The sequence below is a fragment of the Tenrec ecaudatus genome, chromosome 4 (genome assembly GCF_050624435.1).
Source record: "Tenrec ecaudatus isolate mTenEca1 chromosome 4, mTenEca1.hap1, whole genome shotgun sequence".
Taxonomy (NCBI): domain Eukaryota; kingdom Metazoa; phylum Chordata; class Mammalia; order Afrosoricida; family Tenrecidae; genus Tenrec; species Tenrec ecaudatus.
The window spans coordinates 20,866,712-20,889,753 of NC_134533.1; the positions used below are offsets into that span (position 1 = coordinate 20,866,712).

Here is a 23,042-nt window from a genome sequence, read left to right on the forward strand (position 1 = left end):
AAACCAAATAAAAAAACAAAGGAAGTCAAGGTCAACAAAACTAAAACAATAACAGCAGAAAATAGCAACAAAATTAAAATAACAAAAGAGCCACTGATAAAAATTAAAAAGTCTAAAAATATTTCAAAATGTGTTTGTTGGCCTTTAGGAGTTTTTTCCAGTCTAGTCTAATGGGGTGCCACATTGTCTCCCAAGTATAATTTTGGTATTCCCCTCTGAATTTCATAAGTCTGCTCCCCCTGCTGCTCTGCTTCAGGACCTCAGTGCCTCGTCCCACCATGATGGGGTCAGACTTTGCACTATTACTGTACTGTGTATCCAGTGCTGTCTCCGCAGCACCATGGTTCAGGGAGAGATATCTTGTCCCGTGGTGTGGCCTCTCTACAATCCTCCCGGTGCATTGTCTGCTCCACGCAGGAACATCATCCTCAGGGCTTGGTGGACAAATATGTCCTCTCCTACCTTGCCATCCCTTTGCATTTCTCCCATGTGCTCTAATCCGACGCTCCCCAGTCCCTAAGCTGTAGCCCCAGTGCTGTCCTCTGAAGTTCATTCTTCTGAGGGTGGGGGTGACAACATAGTCAAGATTGGTTGTGGTCCCGTGGATTTCTTTATGGGTTCGCTGATACATGCTGGTATGTTGCAGTCATGTCTTGCATGTCTTAGCACATTGGGTTGAAACTTGTTCTCTCTCTCTCCTCCTGTGGAGATATAAACAATTCTCTTCCTTTGGGTGGATTAGACCCTGCTCCGCAACCCCTCCCCATGTCTTTTTTCCTTTTATCACCCTCTTTCTTTCCCCCTCTTATTTAGTTAGCTGCATATGTATGCCTGGACTGGGTTTGGCCCCTGTCATAGTACTGGTCTCTCACTCCAGGGATGTATGTGTATAGTAGCTTTTCCCCTTTGCCCCATTTTTTTTTGTTTGTTTGTTTTTAGTTTTTTCAAACTTACCTCAGTGGATTCATCTTGTACTTGTACTTTTGTGCTTGACTTATTGACTTACCATTATTTCCTCCAGTTCTTCCCACGTAGCAATGTTCCTTATGTGGTCATCACTGAATTTTATGGATGCGTAGTACTCCATTGTATGTACGTATCCCAGTGTTGTTTTTATCCATTTGTCTGTTGTTGGAATTTTGGGTTGTCTCCAACTCCTTGCAATTGTGAAGTGTCCCATGATGAACATTGGAGCACAGATATCTGGCTGTGGTTTGGTCTTGCCTCTTCTGGGTAGATGCCTAGTAGGGTAGATGCCATGGGTCCTATAGTAGGGTAGGTTCTAGTAGGGTAGATGCCATGGGTCATATGGTAGCTCAATCTCCAACTGTATTAGATATTTCAAAATTGATTGCCATAGTGGCTGTACATACCTAGAGGTCCACCAGCAGTGGGGGAGTGTTCCTATTTCCCCACAGCTCCTCTAACACTTATTACTTTCTGACTTTTTGAATTGGGCTATCTTTAAGGGTATTAGGTGGTATCTCACAGTTGTTTTAATTTGCATTTCTCTTATGACTAATGATCGTAAACTTTTTCTCATATGTTTATTAGCTTTTGGTTTTTTGCTCCTGTGAAACTTCTGTTCACGTCCTTTGCCCAACTCCTCAGTAGACAGTTAGTTTGTTTGTTTTTTTATTATAAGGTTGCACAGTAGTGTAGATTTTAGTAATAAGGTCTTTGATGTATCATTGCTAAAGATGATTGCCCAGTCTATGTGCTCTCTTATTACTCTCATGGTGAATTCTTTCTATCTACTCAGGTGATTTATCTTTATTATATCCGACTTGTCCATTTGTCACTCCTCTGTATTTATAACCTTCCCTATCTCTGATTGCCTTTGTATTCCCTGTGCTAAGGGTCTTAGGTTTGTGCCAATTCCCTCATTAATTGTCCTAATAGTTTGGAGTTTACCTCGAGGTCTGTGATCCACCTTGAGATTATTCTTGGGATATGTAATGAGGTAAGGGTCTTGCTTCATTTTCTGCAGGTAGATCTCCATTTTTTTCAGTACCACTTGTTAAACAGCATCCACTACCCATTTGATATTTTTGGGGCCCTTTTAAAAAATCAGTTGCCAGGATTCTGATGCTTTTTAAATTTCTGAGTCTTCACCTCGTTTCCATTGGTCTGAATACATGTCGCTATAATAGTACCACACTGTTTTGACCACTGTGGCGGTATAACATGTGCTAAAGTCAGGTAGAGCAACACTTCCCACATTATCCTTCTTCTTAGGAGTTCTCTGCTAATTCTGGGCTACTTCTCTGTCCATATGAAGTTGACAATCAGTTTTTCCAATCCTTTGAAGAAGGATGGTGGTATTTGTATCAGGATAGCATTAAACTTGTATAGTGCCTTGGGCAGAACTGGCATCTTTACTATATTGAGTCTTTCAATTCATGAGCATGGGATAGTCTTCCATTTGTTGAGGTCACTCTTGATTTTTGTTCTTGTGTCCCATAATTTTCATCTTAAAAATCCTTCATATTTTTAGTCAGGTATATCCATAGATATTTCAATTTGTGCTTGGCTATTGTAAAGGGTGCCACCTTGTTAATTGCCTCTTCTGTGTTCTTGTCTGGTGTATACAGTAGTACGATAGATTGCTGTTTCTTTATCTTGTACCCTGCTACTATCCATTTCATCTATCACTGCCAACACTCCATTTGTGGAATTACGGGGATTTTCTATGTACAAAAACATATCGTCTGTGAATAATGATAGTTTTGCCTCTTCCTTCCCTAAACAAATACCTTTAGTCTCTTCTTTGTCTTATGTTGTTAGCTAGGGCCTCCAGTATGATGTTAAATTGGAGTGGGGATAAGTGGCATCCTTGTCTGGTTCCCTTTTTCAGTGGAATTGTTTTCATCTTTTCTCCCTTGATTGCTATATTGGATGTTGGTTTTTCTTATATAGCTTGAATAATAATGAGGAATTTTCCTTCCAGTCCTATCTTCTTGAGTGTCTTAAACAGGAATGGGTGTTGGGCATTGTTGGATGCTTTTTCTGCATCTGTCGATATTATCATGTGGTTCTTGTAATTTTTTCTGTCAATCTGACAAATAATACTAATGGTCTTTCATATGTTGATCCCTTATATGAATCCCCTCCCCGGTATGAATCGTGCATCCCTGGTATGACTCTGACTTGATCATGGGGAATTTTTATATGCTTTTTTATTCAATTATCTAATATTTTGTTAAGGATTTTTGCATGGATGTTCTTTAGGGATATTAATCTATAGTTCTCAATTATTGTGGGATCCTTGTTCACTGTAGGCATGAGAGCTATAGTAGCTTCATAGAAAGACTGGCGTTTTCCCGTCTTTTTCTATGTTTTGGAATAGTTCTATAGGATTGCTGTCAGTTCTTCCCTGAATGTTTGGTAGAATTCTCCTGTGAAGCCATCTGACCCAGGCGATTTTTTGGTTGGTAATTCCTTGATAACCTTGTCTATTTCTTTCATTGCTATGGGTCTGTTGAAGTTCTTGAGATTCATCTGGGATAGTCAAGAGAGGGATTGTTTTCCAAGTACTTGTTCATGTCTTCTGAGTTGTTGAATTCCTTAGAGGACAGGCCTACATCGTACTGTGTATTTATCTTTTTGAGTTCATTAGGGTCCGATATAAAGTTCCCTGTCTCATCCCTCATCCTCACTATTGAAATTTGTTCCTTCCTTTCTTAGGATACGTTTGCCAGTGGTCTATGAATTCTGTTAATCCTTTCAATGAACCAACCTTCAGCTGCATTATTTTTTCCATAGTTTTCTTGTTTTCTCTCTCCTAAATCACAGCTCTGATTGTTATTGCTAGTTTCCTTTTGCTATTAGGAAGATTGTTCTGTTGACTCTGCTCTAATTAGTGTGATTTTTGTGCCAGCCTATCCACCACAAATCTCTCCTCCCTTTTCATGTGTGCTTATATTAGTATCAGCTTGCCTAAATGGCTTTGCTGTATCCCAAAGTTTTTGGGGTTTCCTTTTTTCATTCTCATTGGTTTTGGGAAAATTCTGCATTTCATCTTTGGTTTGTGCCATTACCCACTCCTTTTGTAATAGAGAATTATTCATCCTCTAGTTCTTAACCTTGTTTTCTTCATTGCTCTTCTATTTATTTCCAGCCTGATAGCACAGTGATCAGAAAGAGATGTCTGTATAATCTTGTGCTTGAATTTACTCTGATTAGACTTATGTCCAGCATTTGCCCTATCTTTGAGTAGGTGCCATGTCGTCTTGAAAGGAATGTGAATTTTATTATATTTGAGTGGAAAGCTCTGAAAATATCTATCAGGACAAGTCGTCCAAATGTGATGTTTAGATGTGTACATTCCTTGTTGAGTTTCTTTCCCTGTGATCTGTATTTTTCCGAGAGTGGTTTAATAAAGTCATCTACTATAATTGTTGAGCCTTGGGTTTCTTTTGACATCTTCTGGGATGCTTGATTTATGAATTCGCAAGTCTCTCATGGGCACAAATATATTTATTATGCTCACTGATTCTTGCTTTACTATTCCTTTGAGCATTATATAGTGCCTGTCCTTGTCTCTTTTTATGGTTTGTATCTTGAGATCAATTTTCTTAGAGATTAAGATTGCTATCCCTGCTTATTTTGCTTTGAAATTTTCTTGGTATATTATTCTCCAACTTTTCATTCTCAACCTGTTTTTGTCTGCAAGCTTGAGATGTGTCTCCTGTAGGCAGCAGATAGATGGGCTGTTTCTAAAACAGTTTAATAGCCTCTACATTTTAATGCCTGAGTTCAATCCATTGATTTTTAAGGATATTTCATCCATCTGTGGATTCTGTGATATTATTTTGTACATGTTGTGTTGACCGCTTTCTTAACTACCCATCTTAACAGGTTGTGTTGTGTGTGTGTGTGGTTAATTCTTGTCAATTTTACACTATTGCTATAATGCTCTCTTGGGAGCTGTGTTCTCTTTGTTGCCCTCTGAATGGTGTGGGTCGTTGTGATGGTCTCTTATTTGGGTTCAGTGAGTGTTCATCTCCTGACCATACTGGGCCGGCAAGGATCTTTTTGAGGGCTGGGTGTCTTTTTATCTTTTCTTTGAGTTTTTCCTTGTCTGGGAAGACACTTACTTCTCCATCTATATTAATAGATGACTTGTCCTGGTATAGTATTATTGGGTTTGTATTATTTTCCTTCATTTTTTGGAACATGTTACTCCATTCCCTCCTCTTCTTCACTGTGTCCGCTGGTAGGCTTGACATATTTTTATCTGGGTACCTTTATAAGTGACTATTTGTTTTTCCCTAGCTGCTCTTATGATCTGCTCCTTTTCCTCATAGTTAGATAACTTACCTACTATGTGAAAGGTTTATTGGGGCATGAAACAGCTTGTTGAGGGTCTGGACTCTAGTTTCCACAATTCCTGACTCATTGATGTAATAACAGCATTCTTCCTGAAGGAAGAGGCAGGTCCCTTCTTTTTTAGCTGTGATGAGGTGTAGAGCGCGATGGTTCTGTAAGGCAACTTGAGCAACAGAGGTTATTTGTTTCTGCAGGGAGGCAAGAGACTCGGCAGAGGCATCGACTACCAGCTGGAAGCGTGCGGATAACTTGCCTGCTGTGATGATAGAGTGTCCAAGGGCCCCGCCGTGGAGTTCTACTGCAACTGCTGCTGAGGCTAAGGAGATGCCCACTGCTATCTGGATAAAAAACTTCTCTTTTAGTATGGCGACTGTATACCTGGATGCATTTGTCCTGGAACTTAGCCGGAGTGTATATAGTGAGCTGCGGAACCAGAGTGACAGGCAGGCACAAAAGAGTAGAGGTAGAACTGATGTTTAAATGCTTAGTGAGTGTATAGTTGCACCAAAAGAAAAATCCTTCTGGCGCTGTTAGTGGTTTGGAGGGGATTTTGGTGACGTTACATGTCTGTGTAGATGCATTGGAGTAGCAAAAGGGCACTTGAGTGTTTTTTGTTGGATGTCTAAAAAGGATGCAGAGCAAGGACAAGTATGGAAGGTACAAAGCTAGCGGGGGGCAATCAGTTGCAGGAAGAGGGGAGAAAAGGAAAGGTCATCCGCAGAGTATTTCAAAAGGACTGAGGCAGGACGGCTCCCGAGAGGCCGCGCAAAGGTGAGTAAGAGCAAAGGGTAATAGTTGAGGCTAAGCAAGTTGCAGTTCTAGGGAGAGTTTGGCGAGCTGTTGTTTTATGAGACCGTTAGCTTGCTCCACCTTACCAGAAGACTGGGGGTGGTAGGTTGCGTGGAGTTTCCAGCAGGTGCCTAGTGAGGCGCTGCCTGCTGCAACATAGATATGAAGGCTGGGCCATTGTCCGAATGAATTGAAGCAGGCTGGCCAAAACGAGGAATGATGTTTTGAAGAAGGTGAGTGGCGACTATGCTTGCACTTTCAGAAGAGGTGGGAAAGGCTTCGATCCATCCCTTTTCGTTGAGGAAGAGAGCAATACTGGGTATTTTCCAGATCAGTGTAAGTTGGAGTGTAAGTGGGAGATAAAAAGCATACTGAGCTAGGAGCGGGAAAGGTGTTGGGCTAAGTCAGTAACAGGATCATGCCACATGAATGCAAACAGAAACCGAGACTCTGGGTGAATAGGAATAGTAAAAAAAAAGCATTTTGAGATGCAAGACTGTAAAGTGTGTAGTGCTTGCAGGGATTTGGGAAATGAGAGTGTAGGGGTCAGGGACCACAAGGGTGATGGGTACCACTGCAGCACTGATTAGGCGGAGATCCTGCACAAGGCAGTACTGTCCATTAGGTGTCTGTACTGGCAAAACATGGGTGCTACATGGTGAGTTTTCAGGGGTGAGCAGACCTTGTTTCAATACTCTATTATGGGCTTTTTTCCACTTTACCTAAGGATTGTGGGTGGTATGCAGTGTGGAGTTTTCACTCAATGCTAAGGGAAGTGCCGACCTGAAGAAAAAGAGTGTCCAGTGGATTGATGATCCAAAGGCCAATTTTATTTCCAAAGTACAGCTTTATATATGAATGAGGCAAGGGTACATAGCTTGCATAGTGTAACAATAGCATCCTGATAAAATTGCTCTAAGCACAAATTCCTTGGGACTAATTTTATTTTAACAAGGGCAGCTGTGTTCTCAGTTTACTCATTGCATCTTGGAACTTGGGAAAACATAAAGACACAGTGTCTTAAGAGAGTCACCAATACACTTCAGTTAAAATTCAGTGATTCTCTATAATCCTCCCTTTTTATATTTTTATTTTATAGCTAACACTGAAGAGTTAAAAGGCAGCTATCTGCTGAAGCTGTGGTTTTTCCAAAAAGTTGCAGAACATTTGGTTTAACTCCTTCCTTACTTCCTTACTTCTGCTTGGGTCTGCCTAACAATTCCAGTATTGTTTGTAATAAAAGTAACCTTAGGCCTAGTCTTTGGGTTTTTGAAATTGGAAACTGAGGGCGGGGATGAAGTTGTGGAGGTGGCCTGACTTAAGAGGGCAATAAAGGGGAGAGTGCTTCTGGAGGAGATAGTAGCACGTAACTTGGTTAAAATATTCCTTCCCAGCAACGGAACAGGGCACGAGGGGATAACTAAAAAGGAGTGTGAAAATGTAGTTTTGTCAAATGTGCAAAACAAGGGGAGGGTTTGCCTGGGGGTTGAGGGGGACCCATCAATCCCCACGACAGAAATCTGGGAAGGAAAGGTAGGGCCCAAGTGAGAGGGGATCACAGAATAAGTAGCCCCCGTACTCACTACCTGGAGCGTGACCCTGGGCTCGGCAAGGGTTACCGGAGTCGAGGAGCCAGGGCCTCTTCAGTCCATAAATCCCAAACAGCTCCATACCTTGAAGTTCCACGTCTGGAGTGTCCTGGATCTTGGCGCCTCGCCTTTGCGTGGCTGGGGGCAGAGCCAGGGTCGGGCAGTTCGACTTCCATTGGCCTGGCCGTTTGCACAGCGGGCATGGTTTGGTAGGAGGCTTGGGGTTGGGGCAAGCTTTTGCCAGTGGCCGTCGCAGCCACATTTGAAGCAGGCTCCTGGTGGTAGGCGCTGGCTCCCCTGGGGAGCGCAGCGATGGACAGGATTACCTGCCGGCCTTAGGGCTGCTACCAGGGCTTGAGAATGGAGGTTAACCATCTGTTGGACCCTCACCTGGCGAGTGGCCTCAGCTGTCTCTTCCCAGGCGTTGAAAACTTTAAATGTCATTTTTACCAGATCCTATATTGGGGTTTCAGGACCCTCCTTAGCCCTTCATAGCTTTTTTCTAATGTCAGTGGCCGACTGAGAGATGAAGTGAGAGGCTAAAATAGAAGCCCCACTTTTAGACCCTGGATCTAGACGAGTGTACTTTTTGAGTGCCTCCTGGAGGCAGTTAAGAAAGAAAGCAGGGTTTTCATCGGCCTTTTGAGTAAATTCTCTCAGTTTGTCATAGTTGACAACCTTGCTGGTGACTGCTTCCAGACCTCTAATGAGGTACCTGAGCATGAGGTTTCTATGAGGAAGGTCAGACCTCTGGCCAGACTGGTAATTTCAACCAGGGTTCTCCAGTGGGATGTCATGCACCCCTAGAGATACATCTGAATCAATGGTGTGGTCTTTGTCATCTAGCTGGCGTCCTGCATCGGTCACCCTTGCGTGTTTCTCAGAGGTTAGGGTGGAAGCGAGGATTACTTGGATGTTATGCCAGGTTAAGTCATATGTCTGGGAAATATAGGTGAATTATTTAATGAACTTGGAGGGGTCTGCCGAGAAGGAGCCCAGGAGGGTTTGTATTTGTGACAGGTCCTGTAGGGAAAAGGGGACGTGAACCCAAACGAGTCCCTCCTGGCCTGCGACTTCCCTCAGCGGGTAGAGGGCAGCAGGAGGGCTGTGGGAGTGGGTATGAGAGGCAACCAGTGAGGATAGGGGAGAGCTTTTGGGTGGCGCAGAGGGTGGAGGGGACTGGTAAGGCGGTGGGAGCATCGCGCTGAGGAGCTCAGGTAATTCTTCAGGGGGTTGAATGACAGGTTCCTTCTGTCGGGAAGATTGGGCTAACATTGGAGCAATGGCTTCACAGGTCAAGAAGGGAACGCAAGTTCCAAAAAGCCTGCACATAGGGGACTTCAGAATTCTTACCAGTCCTCCTGCAGAAATTGTCAAGGTCCTGTAGAACTGTGAAATTGAAAGTGCCAGTATGAGGCCAATGTGACTGGTTCCCAAGCTGGTATTGGGGCCAGGCAACTTGGGAGAGAAAAACAAGTCTTTTCTTTTGTAAGGTCTGAGTATACCCCAGGTAAGAGAAGTTTTTTAAGAGACAGCACAGTGGAGTCAATGGGTTAATTTTGGACTGCCTGGCCCCATGGTGAGAGTAAGAGGAAGGAGAAGAAAAAGATTCAGCTTACAGACACCACAGAGGTGTGAATAGGAAACACACAGTCAGGTCAAACAACCCTAGGCTCACCCTCTGAGAGTTAGTCCTGTTTGAGGGGGCAGCTGCCGAGAGGCCTATTGCCAACAGTCCCGTCAGTGGTGGGACTGTCAGAAAGTGAATGCCAGCACATTAGACAAAAGGCCACAGGGAAAGAGGGAGAGAGAGTGAGCAGAGACAAGGTTTCGGCTTTCTTGGTGAGCGGGACCAGGAAGGAGGCACCTAGGTGTGCTCAAGTGAGTCCTGGTTGGGACGGCAGTGAAGGACGGAGAGAAGGATTGGCAAGACATCTCAAGAACAATCACTCACCAAGGCCCCTGGGGCCAATGGAAGGAGAATTCCTGGCACAGCTGCATCTCTGGTGGGAAGACTCCTGTGGAGCTCAAAAGCTGAAAGCAAGCTTGTCGAGATAGGAAAGGAATGCTGTTAAAGGAGGCTCACCAGGGCGGCTGCGAGTTGGTCTTCAATGCACTTGAGAGTTGAGGCGAAGTGCTGTGTCCGAAAGTCCTGGAGACTTTGGCGGAGAAGGGGGGCTCTCGAGGGTGACCCCAAGGATGGGGGAAGCCACACGCCCTCCCGAGTTTTGGTGCCATGAATGTAAGGTTTATAGGGCCGCAAAACAGAACCAAAGATTCAATGGGCAAAGTTTGAGAAGCAGGTTTTATGGAGAAGCTTGCGAGCGGGTTCAGCAACTCAGGATATTGAGCTATTGGGGAGTTCTGGCGGTGTTCTCCCCCTCCCCCCCACTGCTGGCAGGCACAGCTGGGGAGGATCAAAGCAGGGGAGGATCTGCACACACAGGTGCTTCAGAAGGGAGAAGGTCATTAATCTTATCTATATGTCAGGGACTGGTGGAGTGACCATGTCTTGTCCTGGCTCTGGGGATGTTTGGTTCTCAGAACTTGTGGTTTTCAGCCAGGGGAGGGGAGGTCAGTGAGGGGGGGGGGGTTGTGAGAGCTAAGGTAGAGGCACTGAACTCAAAATGGAGTCCCTTTTGCGAAGAAAAGGCAATGTCTTTTGGTGACTTCTTCTTTGGATTCAGGCCTGCTGGTTTTCTTACAACTTCTGGAGTGGTTGCCTTATTTTCATTTATTAAGGTGTGGAAGTTTTTCTCTAAGAATTCCCTTGCTATTTTTGCTGTTGGTTTCTTTGCTGTGTCTTGTTTTGGGAAAGAAGGAAGATGAAAAAATACAGTAAATAGATAGCCGATCCCTGATCACATAAACGTGGGGCCGGAGAGTTGTAAATCCTGCCCCAATTTGGCATGTTGGTGTGCCCTTTTAGTGCAGGGTACCGCCAGTGCTGGATGGACTTGTCCTATTTGGCAAGATCACCGTTGTGGCCAGACTGAAGTTTCCTGAGCAGCATGGAGCACTGCTGAGGGCTGTGGCAGCTCCCTTGTGTGGTGTGAATTGCTCCCAAGGAGGGCAGGCTGGAACTTCCCCTGCTATTTTGCTTGAGTTTCTCTAGGCGGAGGGTAGGGGCTCACAATACAACAGTGGTGTATGAAAGGAAAGAGAGGGGGAGAAGAGGAAAAAGAGAGAAAATGAAGAACTAAACAAAACTGGTCCTGTTGATTCTGACTGCAGAGGGAAAGAGAAGGGAGAGAGAATAAAGAGAGAAGAAAATGAGTCATAAGTAAGGAGATAACTGAGTCTTGATTGCCTAACTGTTGGGCTGGCGGAGTTCCAACTCTGCCTCAAGGTAGCAGGGTGGTGTGCCTGCTTGGTGTAGGGTCCCACAGGTGATGGGCAGAATTACCCTTGAAGGCATGATTACAGCAGAGGGCATTCAGCTGTTCCCACAGCCCTGTTGAGTGCTGGAGTTCACTGTTACAGCTGCCCTGTGCTGTGTGCAGCACTGCAGCAGGTGGGTGGGGTGTTCCCTCAGCCCAGTGTAGGTCCTCAGGACAGGCAGGACCTTCCTAGCTGTGAGTGGAGGAACACTGAATGGGAGTTTGGCTTGTTATCCTGCTTTGGGCCAAGACCACTGATGCCCTAATGGCTCAGAGGTTTGTACCCTTCCTCCCCCCCAGCCCAGCACCCTCTTCCCTCTGTCCCACCCCAACACCCCCACCCTGGCCATATGGAATTTAATTAAGTTATTCTGTAACTGAGACTTGCTCTTAGGGATATTTGTTATGTTGAAAGCCTCTGGGCTTTGTAGCTAACTTCTGGTCTTCTTTAGAAATGGTTGCCATATTATGCTAACGTATGTTAAAGGGCTCTTTTTATCAGTTGTCTTGGAGTTAACAATGTGCCTGGGATTGGCAGTTTTTACCATAAAAGTATTTTTTTCTCTCTTTTTTTTATCAGGGCTTATGGTGTGCCCTGATTTGGAGCTGTCATGCTGATCCCCAGAAGAGGAGATCCAGCTTATCAGATATTGTTTTCATCTCAGCCAACTAGAACTGAATTCACCCCCCAGACTATGACTAGTCACTTATTCTCTGCCACACAACGACCAGACTCAGTAATTTCCTTACTACTTTTTCAATTTGCTCCAAATCTATGGCTACCCGCTGACCCGATACCCAGGCTCTGAGCTCAAGGCAGCTAACAGCGTGGGTAGCTCTGGTATGAGTTACTGTGACTAGCTTTCAGAGGTTCTCCTCCTGCGTGAGATTATGTTCTAATTCAGGCATCAGCCTGGGGAAATCACCATTCTCTCAACTGGAGCCCACAAAGCCAGCACCCCAAGCCTAGAATTATGTTGTGTGTTCTTGGTTCGTTTTGAGAGTGGAATTAAAAAAGTGGAGTTCAAGATAGACCCTAGTACCCTGATTCTCATTTCAGGACTCTGCCTCCCAGTCTCCTTCACCTTATCTCCTAAATTTGTGGTCTGTCAGCAGAAGCTCCAGGCAGGTGAATCTAACCTGACGCCATATTCTTCCATTTCCAACGTTTAAACATTTTAAGGCCATTACTGACAATTCCCACTTTCACAATTCAGCCATTCCATAAGGAGACCTGGTATAATGGGCAGCTAACTACAGAGTCAATGGCACAAACAGAGCAGTGCTTCTTTGGCAGAAAAAAAATGGACCTTTTTGCTTCAGAAAGATATACAGTCTCTAAAAGCCAAGACATAATCTATTCTGTTCCTTAAAATTATTCTGAGTCAGAATCAACTCTATGACCATGACATTCTATCTATTTATTTATTTATTTGTTTATTTGTTTGTTTATTTATTTATTTATTATTGGTATCTTAGATTAGTTAGTTCTCTATTGCAATGGAAGGCGTTGTTCTAAACTCATGGCTTACATAAGAATCATTTAGTTCTTATTCATATATCAGAAGGTTGGGACTATTCATCTGATCTAGGTTTATCTTATGTCCAGGTTCAGATTTGGTTCAGGTATTCTCTGTGTAGTAATCATTCTTCTCATGCATAAAAGGGAAGTTTTATCTTATTCTACTTAGATCAGTGTATTCCAAATTGGTCACCACACAAGACCACAATCAGATAACAGTGAAATTTAGGAGACCTTGTCAAATGAGACATGTTTGAATGTTGTGAACACTATTGATCAGAAAAAGGACATGTGGAAGGACATGGAAGATATTTCTACATTTTCAAGTGGATACTGCATGGAAATTTGTTGATTTTATTTTTTGCTGTTCCAGGAAGCAGAATCATAATTAATGGTTACAAGCACCAAGAACACACAGTTTCATTGATTTTCTTTTTAAAATAATTTCTTCATCCAGACAATAAGAAATGTTGCCATTTGCTTTTATCATAGAAGGCTCCAATAAAATCCCCTATCTGGTGACAGCACAGTTATAATGCTTCTATATAACATAAAAAATGCAATGACAAATCTACGGAGAAAATTCTTTTCATTGACATGGTTTGTTCATCACTGGGAAAATCTTAGTTTTCATCATTCTTGTTTTTTTCTGCTAAGGAACCAAGACGGCAATGTCTAAGAACCTCGGGGTAGGGATTGACTCTGTGAATACTTTGTGAATAGGGGCTACTTTATAAAGTTAATCATGGACACTTGTACCTACGTTATAAGTTCCTCTTTCCAGCCTTTAAGATTCTTGAAACTGCCAAGGTCTACTTTTTAAACAAACAAATAAAAACTATCACTCTTATCAACCAAATTTGACTGATAGTAACTTTGTGGGAAACAGAACTGCCCTCATGAATTTTCAAAGCTGAAAATCTTTATATTTTTAATTAAAATTTTTTGTAATTGTTTTATTGACATGTCTTACATTTTCCAATATGTCCATTCACATCCAATCCTGTTGTTCAATCCCATCTGGTGGGGGTGTTTGTAGGGAACTGCATATCCCTCTACCCTGGATTTAAGCCATGTACGACCTTTATGAATTTACTCTCAGTTTCCTGCCATAGAAGCTGCCCTGTGATTTTACTGCCCTTTGTCTTAATTCCCTCCAGTGGGTGGCTGCCTTGACCCTTGCTAGGATTGGTGCTCTTTTACTAGCAGCTGCTATGTTCATTGGTCAATACATGACTGGTGGCATCTCCCCCCAGGCGTAAGGTATGCTTAATTAGCATACTTACCTGTTTGATCAGTTTCCCGCCATTTCTTCCTTATTTAGAGATGCACAACTATTGCCTCTCTCAGCTGTACCTTATTTTACAGGTGACGTAATGGTGCCAGCCCTTCGCTGGCTATTTAAACCTCTGCTCTCAACTCAATAAATGAGGCTTGATCAGATTACTGTCTTGCCTCCATCTCTCCGTGCCCTTGCCGATTTTCATTCCCAGTCCTTCTTTCAGGTACCCACGTTGTTGATGTCCCGCTGGATGGGACAGTTATTCAATCATAGATGCTATACTCTCCCAACCCCTTCCCCCCAATCCCACTCCCTCCTTCCATACCCATAGGCAACCACTATTCCTGTCACTGTCTCTGAGGGGTCATCTATCTTGACCTTTGCACCCTGAGTCATCTTAAATATATACATGAACATACACAAATATAACATGATCAATGAGGTAAAATGTATTTTAAAACCTTACTAGGAAGTGGAGGAAATGTTAAAGAACTAGAGGATAATTATGCGGTTCATCAGTGCCATATAGCACACTAGCTCTATCATCTGCTCTGTGTAGCCTTTTTGAGAGGGTCTTTTTAATCATCTTGCAGGTGGGTTTGGATCTCCATTGCATCCATGCCTCTTCACATGGAGTTGGTTGCATGTTTTTGAACTTTTAAAACTTCTTCCCATCAACACCTCATGATCACAGGGATTGGTGTGCTTCTTCCATTGGGGATTTCTTGCATCCCTGATAGACGAATGCTTATTTAATTACAAGCCTTTAAGACCCAAGACACTATATTTTTTAATAGCCAATCATCATCAGCTTTCTTCACATTTGCTTTTGCATCTGTTTCGTCTTCAGTGACCATGTCAGTAAATCTTTATGAACACACAACAGCTCACATTCTCTCTTGAAAGTTGTGAATTTGAATTACGGACCTTGCAGTTAGAAACCCATTCAGTACATGTACATGGATGTAAAGGCAATTGTGTGAACAGAACAATGAGATATCACTTCAGGCAAGGTATGTATCATAATTGTATCCTCTCATCATGCTTATTTAATTTGTGTGCTGAGAAAATATTTAGAGAATAGCTTATATGAAGATGAATGAGGCATCATGATTGGATTAGGATTTATTAACCTTCAATATGCAGATGACAATTTTGCTTGCTGAAAATGAGGACGTGAAGCCCTTGCTAATGAAGATCAAGGGTTGCAGCTTTCAGTATGGATTGCAACTCAGTATGAAAAAGACCCAACCCTTATACACGAACCAATAGGTAATATCATGATACAATGGGGAAAAGGGTGAAATTGTAAAAGGTTTCATCTTGCTTATATCTATAACCAGAGTTCATGGAAGCACCAGATAAGAGATCAAACTACACTATGTGTTGCACTGGGTACGCCTTCTGAACAAGACCTCTTTTGAGTACTGAAATGTAAGGAGGTTATTCTGAGGGCTAATGTGCACCTAACCCAAGCAACGGTAGTTGTAATGGCTTCATATGCTTGTGAAAGCTGGTCACACACTAAGGAAACCTGAAGGAGAATCAATGCATTTGAACTGTGATGCTGATAAAGAATATTGAAAGTACCATGAACTACCAACATGACAAACAAATCTGTTTCCAAAGAAGTACAGCCAGAGTGCTCCTTGGATGCAAGGGTGGAGACCCTTTGTCTCACATAGTTTGGAGAGGTTGTCAAGAGAGACTAGTCCCTGAAGAAAGACATTGTTCTTCCAGCATGGTAAAATGGAGGGACAGTGAGAAAGAGGAAGCGATGGACAAGATGGATTACACAATGATTACAGCAACAGATTGGAACATAAGAACAATTGTGAATGAAGCTGGCCTGGGTAGTTTTTAGTTCTGTTGTGCATGGGTTGGCTAGGAGTCAAACAGATGGACTTCAGGGCACCTAAAAACAACAGCAGCATGGCTTTAAAATTTGGGTCCAGTTTAGTTATCTCTGTGGTGGTTCTAAAAAGTGAAGGGACATATATGCAAATATAACCTTTTCCGTTCATTGATTCACAAATGAACACACACACTTCTCAGAACTAACAGCACCAACTATCCTGTCACCTCAGTGTCTGCTAGTCCTCCATCACTGAATGCATAAAACTCAGCAAAGGATCTTAGTATTGATTCAAATACTTAAAGACTGTAGTTACCTCTACAAAGAACGAAAAATTCCTTGGAACAGTGCCTGCTTAAAAATCCTCCTGGTGATTCCAATGACCAACATAGCTTGAGAAGCACTCACCATGCTCATCATAAAATAAAGGAAAGGGACTTCCGTAGGGACCTACTGAGCACACGTCTAATCTGCAATAAGAACTATGAATTCCCAGACCCAGGGAATCTTCATTATAGCGTCTATTTCAGATATTTTGTTGTTTTTTAAAAAATCTTTCCTCTCTTTAAATCTGTGATTTCTTCAACATCATCAAGGATTTTTTGAACACTCACAATATATGGTCCATATTCAACAAATATTTTTGTGTGCACATAAATACTACAACCATAAATAGTCAAAAGGGTATGCATAATGCATATAACAACTGGATAACCATAATTGTGGAAAGGAAGATGAAACAATAGAGAGATAATCAATGGTATGTTTGCCTGCAATATAAAAATTATATAAAACCTCCACCATGCAGCGCAAGCTGAAGAAGGAAATAATGACCCAAGACCAGATATCTGCTCACCTGAGCATGTCATTTGTTTATTTGTTCAGCATGGTCTCCAGAGGGAATTCCAGAGGGGATCTGGTTAGTTAAGTCAAGCAAGCAGCGAGAAAGGACTCATTGCCTTCTGTAAACTTGCTGTGTCATATGGAAAAATGGGTGAATGCATAAAATAGTGATTTTTCCATGTAGGATGCATCACATCTACCTATTGATTGACTAAATTGAGGACAATGAAAAATGGTAACTGAATAAGACAATTACCCTCTTGAAAATCAAAGAGGGTCTATTTTTATTCAACTCCTTCTGATCTTTTAAGTCATGTCATATTAACTAGGATTCTTGGCTATAGATTTGAGGTAAAAATTAGAATTAGTGAGCAGCAGTATATTGAAAGGCTTATAAAAGGTAAAACTACTCTAATATTATTAGTGCTTGGGCAAAGAAAATGGGTCTGACAGAAAGTAAGTGTCGGTTCTTTTTTTTCTCCAAAGACCAGAGGCCAAAAGCACATATTTTGCTTTTTAAACTTGTGTTATATCGTTTTTTCATTCTCCGTGCCATTCCCTTTCCATTCCTTGCATTCTAGATTTATTTTTCACAAGATTCTAGATTTTAGTGGGATTTTTATCAGACTGCTATATCTTTGATCATTACTAATTTTCTTGTAGTATTACTTTTGTTGTTATTCATATAGCATCGCAGTTATAAATACTACATAGATTTTTACTATTTATTTTACTACTTTTTTACTATTTAAGGAAAATAGGCACAGCTTTAGAGGAGAATACAGCCATGCTGAATATTATTATGATTGCATTTTAGTTTCATAAGACTTCTCTGGCCTAGACATAATCATAAATTAACTGATAATGAAATATTGGATGAAATTTAATAATAATAATTAATGTGCCCTTCTGTAGAGTGAGTTAGTGTTTCATTTGTTTCTCCCAACCACCTGCAAGGATGATATTGGTTCCTTCATCTAATAGTTGAGTTTACAAAAACATTAAAAACATCCACTAAAACTATCATTATTTCATACTACTTGACATTATGTTCCAGAAAACCTTCCTACCACACAGCTTCTTCATTACAGTGTACACATCTCCATTTCTAAGGGTTAAAATTAGGGGATTTAACATGGGGGTGATGAGGGAGTAAAATACAGCCACCATCTTAACCTCAGAAAACGTAGTATCATGGTGCTTGTACATGAAAGTAAAAAGACCAAAAAAGTTGATGACCACAGCAATGTGAGAGCCACAAGTGGAGAGGGCTTTGCACCTGCCCTCAGGTGATTGCTTTCTGAGGGACACCAGGATGACAGCATAGGAAATTAACAAGGTAATAAAGCTCCCTAGAACAATGATCACAGTGTTGTCATAGCAATACCAACAACATAAGTATCTGTGTAAGCCAGTTTCAAGAGAGGATGGATATCACAAAAGGAGTGGTCAATCTCATTGGGTCCACAAAAGGGTAGCTGGACCAACAAAGCCACTTGGATAATGGAGTGTAAGAACCCATCTATCCATGTCCCCAGTAACAATTTATTGCACCTGTTCTGTTCCATTATGGTCATATAGTGTAAAGGTTTACAGATGGCCACATACCTATCATAGGCCATAAGAATAAGGATGAAGATCTCAGTACAGCCAAAGAAATGTACCCCAAAGAGTTGAGACATGCAACCCACATAGGAGATTGCTTTACTCTTGGCTAAAAAGTCAACAATCATGTTGGGAATTATAACGGAGGAGTAGCAGATGTCGACAAAAGGCAGATAGTTGAGAAAGACATACATTGGAGATGTGAAAAAGTTGCCCACTCATACTGTCAGCATGATGAGAAGGTTTCCCAGAAGAATAGTTGCATAGGGAAAACAAAACAAAACCAGAAAACAAACTTCTACCACTGTGTTTGAGAAAGTGCAAAGAGATTGAACACCGTTACATTGCTTCTTTTTTCCATGGAATTAGCTTAGCAGGACAAGCTTCCTAAGAGGTAATTAATTTGGCTGAAAAATATGAAAAGGACCAAGAACATTACTTCTGTTTTAGGGAAAGAATGTATAATCATAGTACTTCAAAATAGATGAGTGTTGCTTGTCATGCATAGTCAAATAAATACATTCTGACAAACTTATCACCATCCAGCAATCCATTGCAGATGGGGCACCATAGTCCCAAGAGTTCAGACAAATCCCTTATACCAAACATCAAGCCAAGGATTCCAGATCTCTTACCATTTTTAAAGAGTTATTCATTTGTTTGACTTTAAACATTTGCCCCATTCTTGTTCCGTATAAGCACTAGGACTACTTTTCAAACAAGTTCTCTCTTAGGTGTTATTAGACGCTGCAAAGAGTTAACGTACTCAGCTGCAATACAAAAGTCTACCTGTAAGTGCCTTGGGAGGAAGCCCTTAAAAAATAGTAGAGAAAATCATTTGGAAAAATATTTATCTTGAGCATTATGCTCTTTTAAAATTCATGGGATTGGATTGACCACAGCAACTCAAGGATCAGATAGGAACCACGGGGCAATGACTTTATGTTAATACAGGAGGAACAATTCTGAAGAAAAACTCTCATTGCCATCAAGTCCATGGACACTGGCTCCTGGTGAACTGATAGAACAGGGTAGAACTGCTCCTGTCAGTTTCTAAGGCTGTACCTGTTTACTGGCAAATTGATTCACAACTCCAGACATTTTGCTAGTGTGTGCTTTGATGTACATATTTGCAACCACGATAAAAACAATATCAATAACATGAAAAGCAAAGAATATCCTTTGGATGACAATTCCCCCCTGACTCACATACATTGAAAAAAGCTGTATGGCAACTGGTTGATCTGTAATTGGAGGCATATTGACAGTCACATTGATCTATTTGGAGAAGTTCACCTCTTGTTTAACATAAGCTTACAATTTACCTTCTGAATATAGATACACCTGTACATCACATTCACCATATAAATATTCTTATAATTCTTCATTATAATCATATTCATGTTGGTTCTCCTTTTATGAGTGATACCACCATCGAGTCATACTCAATCACTGCCATCAAGCTGATTCCAAGTAATAGTGGAGGATCAGTATTTAAGAAGATGGCAATAAAGGAGGATTTATGGGCTTTGGAGAAGGAGGCTATTAAATATAAATGATGCATCTTCAATGGTGGAATTTCACTCTAGAGGGTCCCCAGGAGTGATAGGGCATAAAGGGTTATGTAGGACCATTTTGTGTAACGGGATTGTAACCATGTTTCCTCAAATGAAGCCATAGGTGTAAATGACTCCTCTACTTAGAAGTTTAACCAATACCTTAGATAATACTTAGGAACACTATTTTACCTGAATGAGGTCACTTCTGAAGCTTCCACTAAGATACATGTGTTCAGTATGTAAGCTATTTCTGGGTGGTAAGTCTAGCACCTGGACCACCCATTCTTAGGAAACTATGAGTCTGTGAACAAGGTCAAATTGTTGGAATAGTTATTATAGGTCTGAAATACAAGATGATAGTCATAATAAAAGTGATAATATTATAATTCAGATTCAGTGCTCTGCTAACTCCCCCTGCTTTTGTATGTCAGATATCTTTTCCTTTTCCTTCTGAGTAAAAGATAAAAATAGTTTAGTAGTAATAATTACTTTTCTCCCTGAAAGGGCTTCTAGTTAGTGTCAGAAGTCCACAGGGGCAGCTCTATCCTGTCTCATCTGGCTGTAATGAGTCAGATTCGACTTGATAGCAAGAAACAGATTCTCCCTGAAAGAGCCTGATTTGTGGGAGGTCAAATCATGGCAGTTTTGATAATTATGAAATATGTTTTTTGCATCTTTGCATCCAACACTGGGCATTTATATGAAGCCTGAATCAGGTAGCCGTTGTCCATACCAAAAGATCTTAGCAGAGTCCAGCTTTCTCCTGGGATCAAATCCCATCTTAGTGCATTTCTTTTTGTTGCTTCCTGTGCTTTTCAAACAAAAGGATCGCTCACTTCCTTTTGAAATGCTAATGTTTGGATGAACTCCTCCTTAATCATACTTCCATATTTCATAGTCATGAATCAGTGTCTTAATTCTTGAATTATTCCCATACTTTGGAGAATCCAAGAAAAAACTAAACCTAACTCACTGCCCTAAAGTTGATGCCAACTTATGGTAAATTACATTCAAATATATTAATGGTGCCTTGAAATAGAGAAATTTGATTGAATTGTTATCTTCCACTGAGTTTCTATATAGATCAATTGGTTTTAAAAGAAAAAGAAATCTCACCAGCATGTTTGTGATTTGCTTTTCTTTTTCTATCTCTTCTTGAAATATTTGAGAGCAGCTTCCTTAGAAATAATTAGTGCTAGAGTCTCTGGCCTCATAAACTCAATGGCTGAGAGAAGTCAGTCTATCGGATCTGTCACTCTCAGAATCGACCATGGCACAAGATCTTTCATGACAAATATTCTTTTCTCTCCTTTATAGCATATTTTAAAGGAGATCCAAATGCTTAATGACCTCTGAATAAACCTTTCCCCAAAGTTTCTGTGTTAGACCGGGTTCTTTAGAGAAAGAAACCCAGAATGCTAATAATTTTATATACATATATACAGATAGATAGATAGATTGGAAGATAACATAAGAAATAAAGTTCCTTAGATTATAAAGCAATTCAAATGGCTCACTTCAACTCACTCCCATGAGACAGTTGGGAGACACTGGCAGTCCTTCAAGTCTTGAGTGTTGTGGGGTAGTCCTCTGTAGAGCAATTCAGGCTATCTCAGCACAGGGAGCAAACAGCAAGGCAGGTCACCAACAGTCAGTTAAATGGCAGGGTCTGACACTCCCAGATCAAGAGATGTAAATTCCAATGGTGTGGTGAAGCAGGTCTTGAAGGGACCTCAAATTATAATGACACAGTCCATGGGTTAGGTGTCCCACAGGTAGTGCAGCTTGCAAATGGAAGCACAGAACAAGCAAGGCAGCCGCACACTGGTCCAATGATCAAAGATCAAGATATAAGAAAGGAAAGGCTCACTGAGCCATTTATCTCTCCACCCTTCAATTATTCTCACATGTGTTTATCCGCAAGGTTGGCACAAAAAACCTACCTCAATCTATCTCTTGCCACCTTGGTATCTGTACACAATTATTTAGCCATATAAAATCTCTGGACAAAATGGAATCACACTTATACTTAACATCAAACACCCATGTTACATATAAATGAAAACACACTGAGTCCAATTATATCAGATATATTATACATAAACAAAGGAAAGATATTCAATAAACACATATAAAGAAAATACACTGACAATTTCAAATTTTGCTTTTGCAATTGATCACCTAGTCATAACTGCTCGTAGAACTACCTTCTTCTACTACCCATTTTGTATTACTTGTGCCCTTGGCAAGCACCTCATCTGGCTGTGGTTTTTTGCCTGGTGGGGTGACCAAGACCTTCATTCCTGAGAGGTCTGGGTCATTATACATCCTGTCAAGATTGGGTTGCTGTAAGTTACCATTATTTTAATCACAGGGCATGGCAGCACTAAGCATTGGCCTACGGGATCTCCTGGATTCCAGACATATTCTTCTTTACCTCCTTTGTGTAGCATCAGTCCAATTTCTGGATCAATCATAAAACTCAGTAGAGTGATACCCTTCCTGAACTGTTGATCCAAAGGCATGAGAAGCCCAAAGTGGCCAGGGGGCATTTTCAGCTGCTAGTTCAGTGCAATCTATGCTGTGTTTCCAGGTGGGAGAGTGCCTTCCTTCAGGACCAGGACCTCCAGGCCTGAAGCACATAGGGTTGCTGGGAGAGGAAGCAAAAATGCTGCAAGTGGATCACTAGGAGTAATAGTGAGTGGTGCCACTCCAGCTTCCACACCTTGGTTGACACAGCACCATATATTGGCCACTGGTTTAAAGCATATACAGCTTTCTGGAGAACATTGCCCAGCCTCGCAAGTTGTTACCTCGCAAGTGCCGGAATTGTGTCTTTAGGAGCCCATTCCATCATTCTATCAAGCCAGCAGCTTCAGGATGATGAGGACAATGATACAACTAGAGGATTCCATGGGCATGGATCTATTGCTGCACTGCATTTGCTATGAAATAAGTTTCTTGATATGAAGCAATGCGATGTGAGATGTCATGCCAGTGGATGAGACATTCTGTAAAGCCACAAATGGTAGTTTTGGCAGAAGCATCACGTGCAGGGAAGGCAATTACATATCCAGAGTAGGTGTCTATTCCAGTAAGAACAAAACGCTGTCCCCTCCATGATGGAAGTGGTCCTATGTAATCAACCTGTCACCAAATTGCTGGTTGATCTCCCCGAGGAATGGTCCCATGTCTTGGACTTAATGTTGGTTTCTACTGCTGGCAAATAGAGCAGCAGTGGCAGTGGCCAAGTCAGCCTTGGTGCGTGGAAGTCCATGTTGCTGTGC

At 41.6% G+C, this 23,042-nt stretch overlaps 1 pseudogene; it reads right to left on the reverse strand.

Annotated features, from left to right (window-relative positions):
• Window positions 1-17,617: 17,617 nt before the first annotated feature.
• LOC142445739 (olfactory receptor 4S2-like) lies at window positions 17,618-18,557 on the reverse strand (annotated as a pseudogene).
• Between the last annotated feature and the right edge of the window lie 4,485 nt (window positions 18,558-23,042).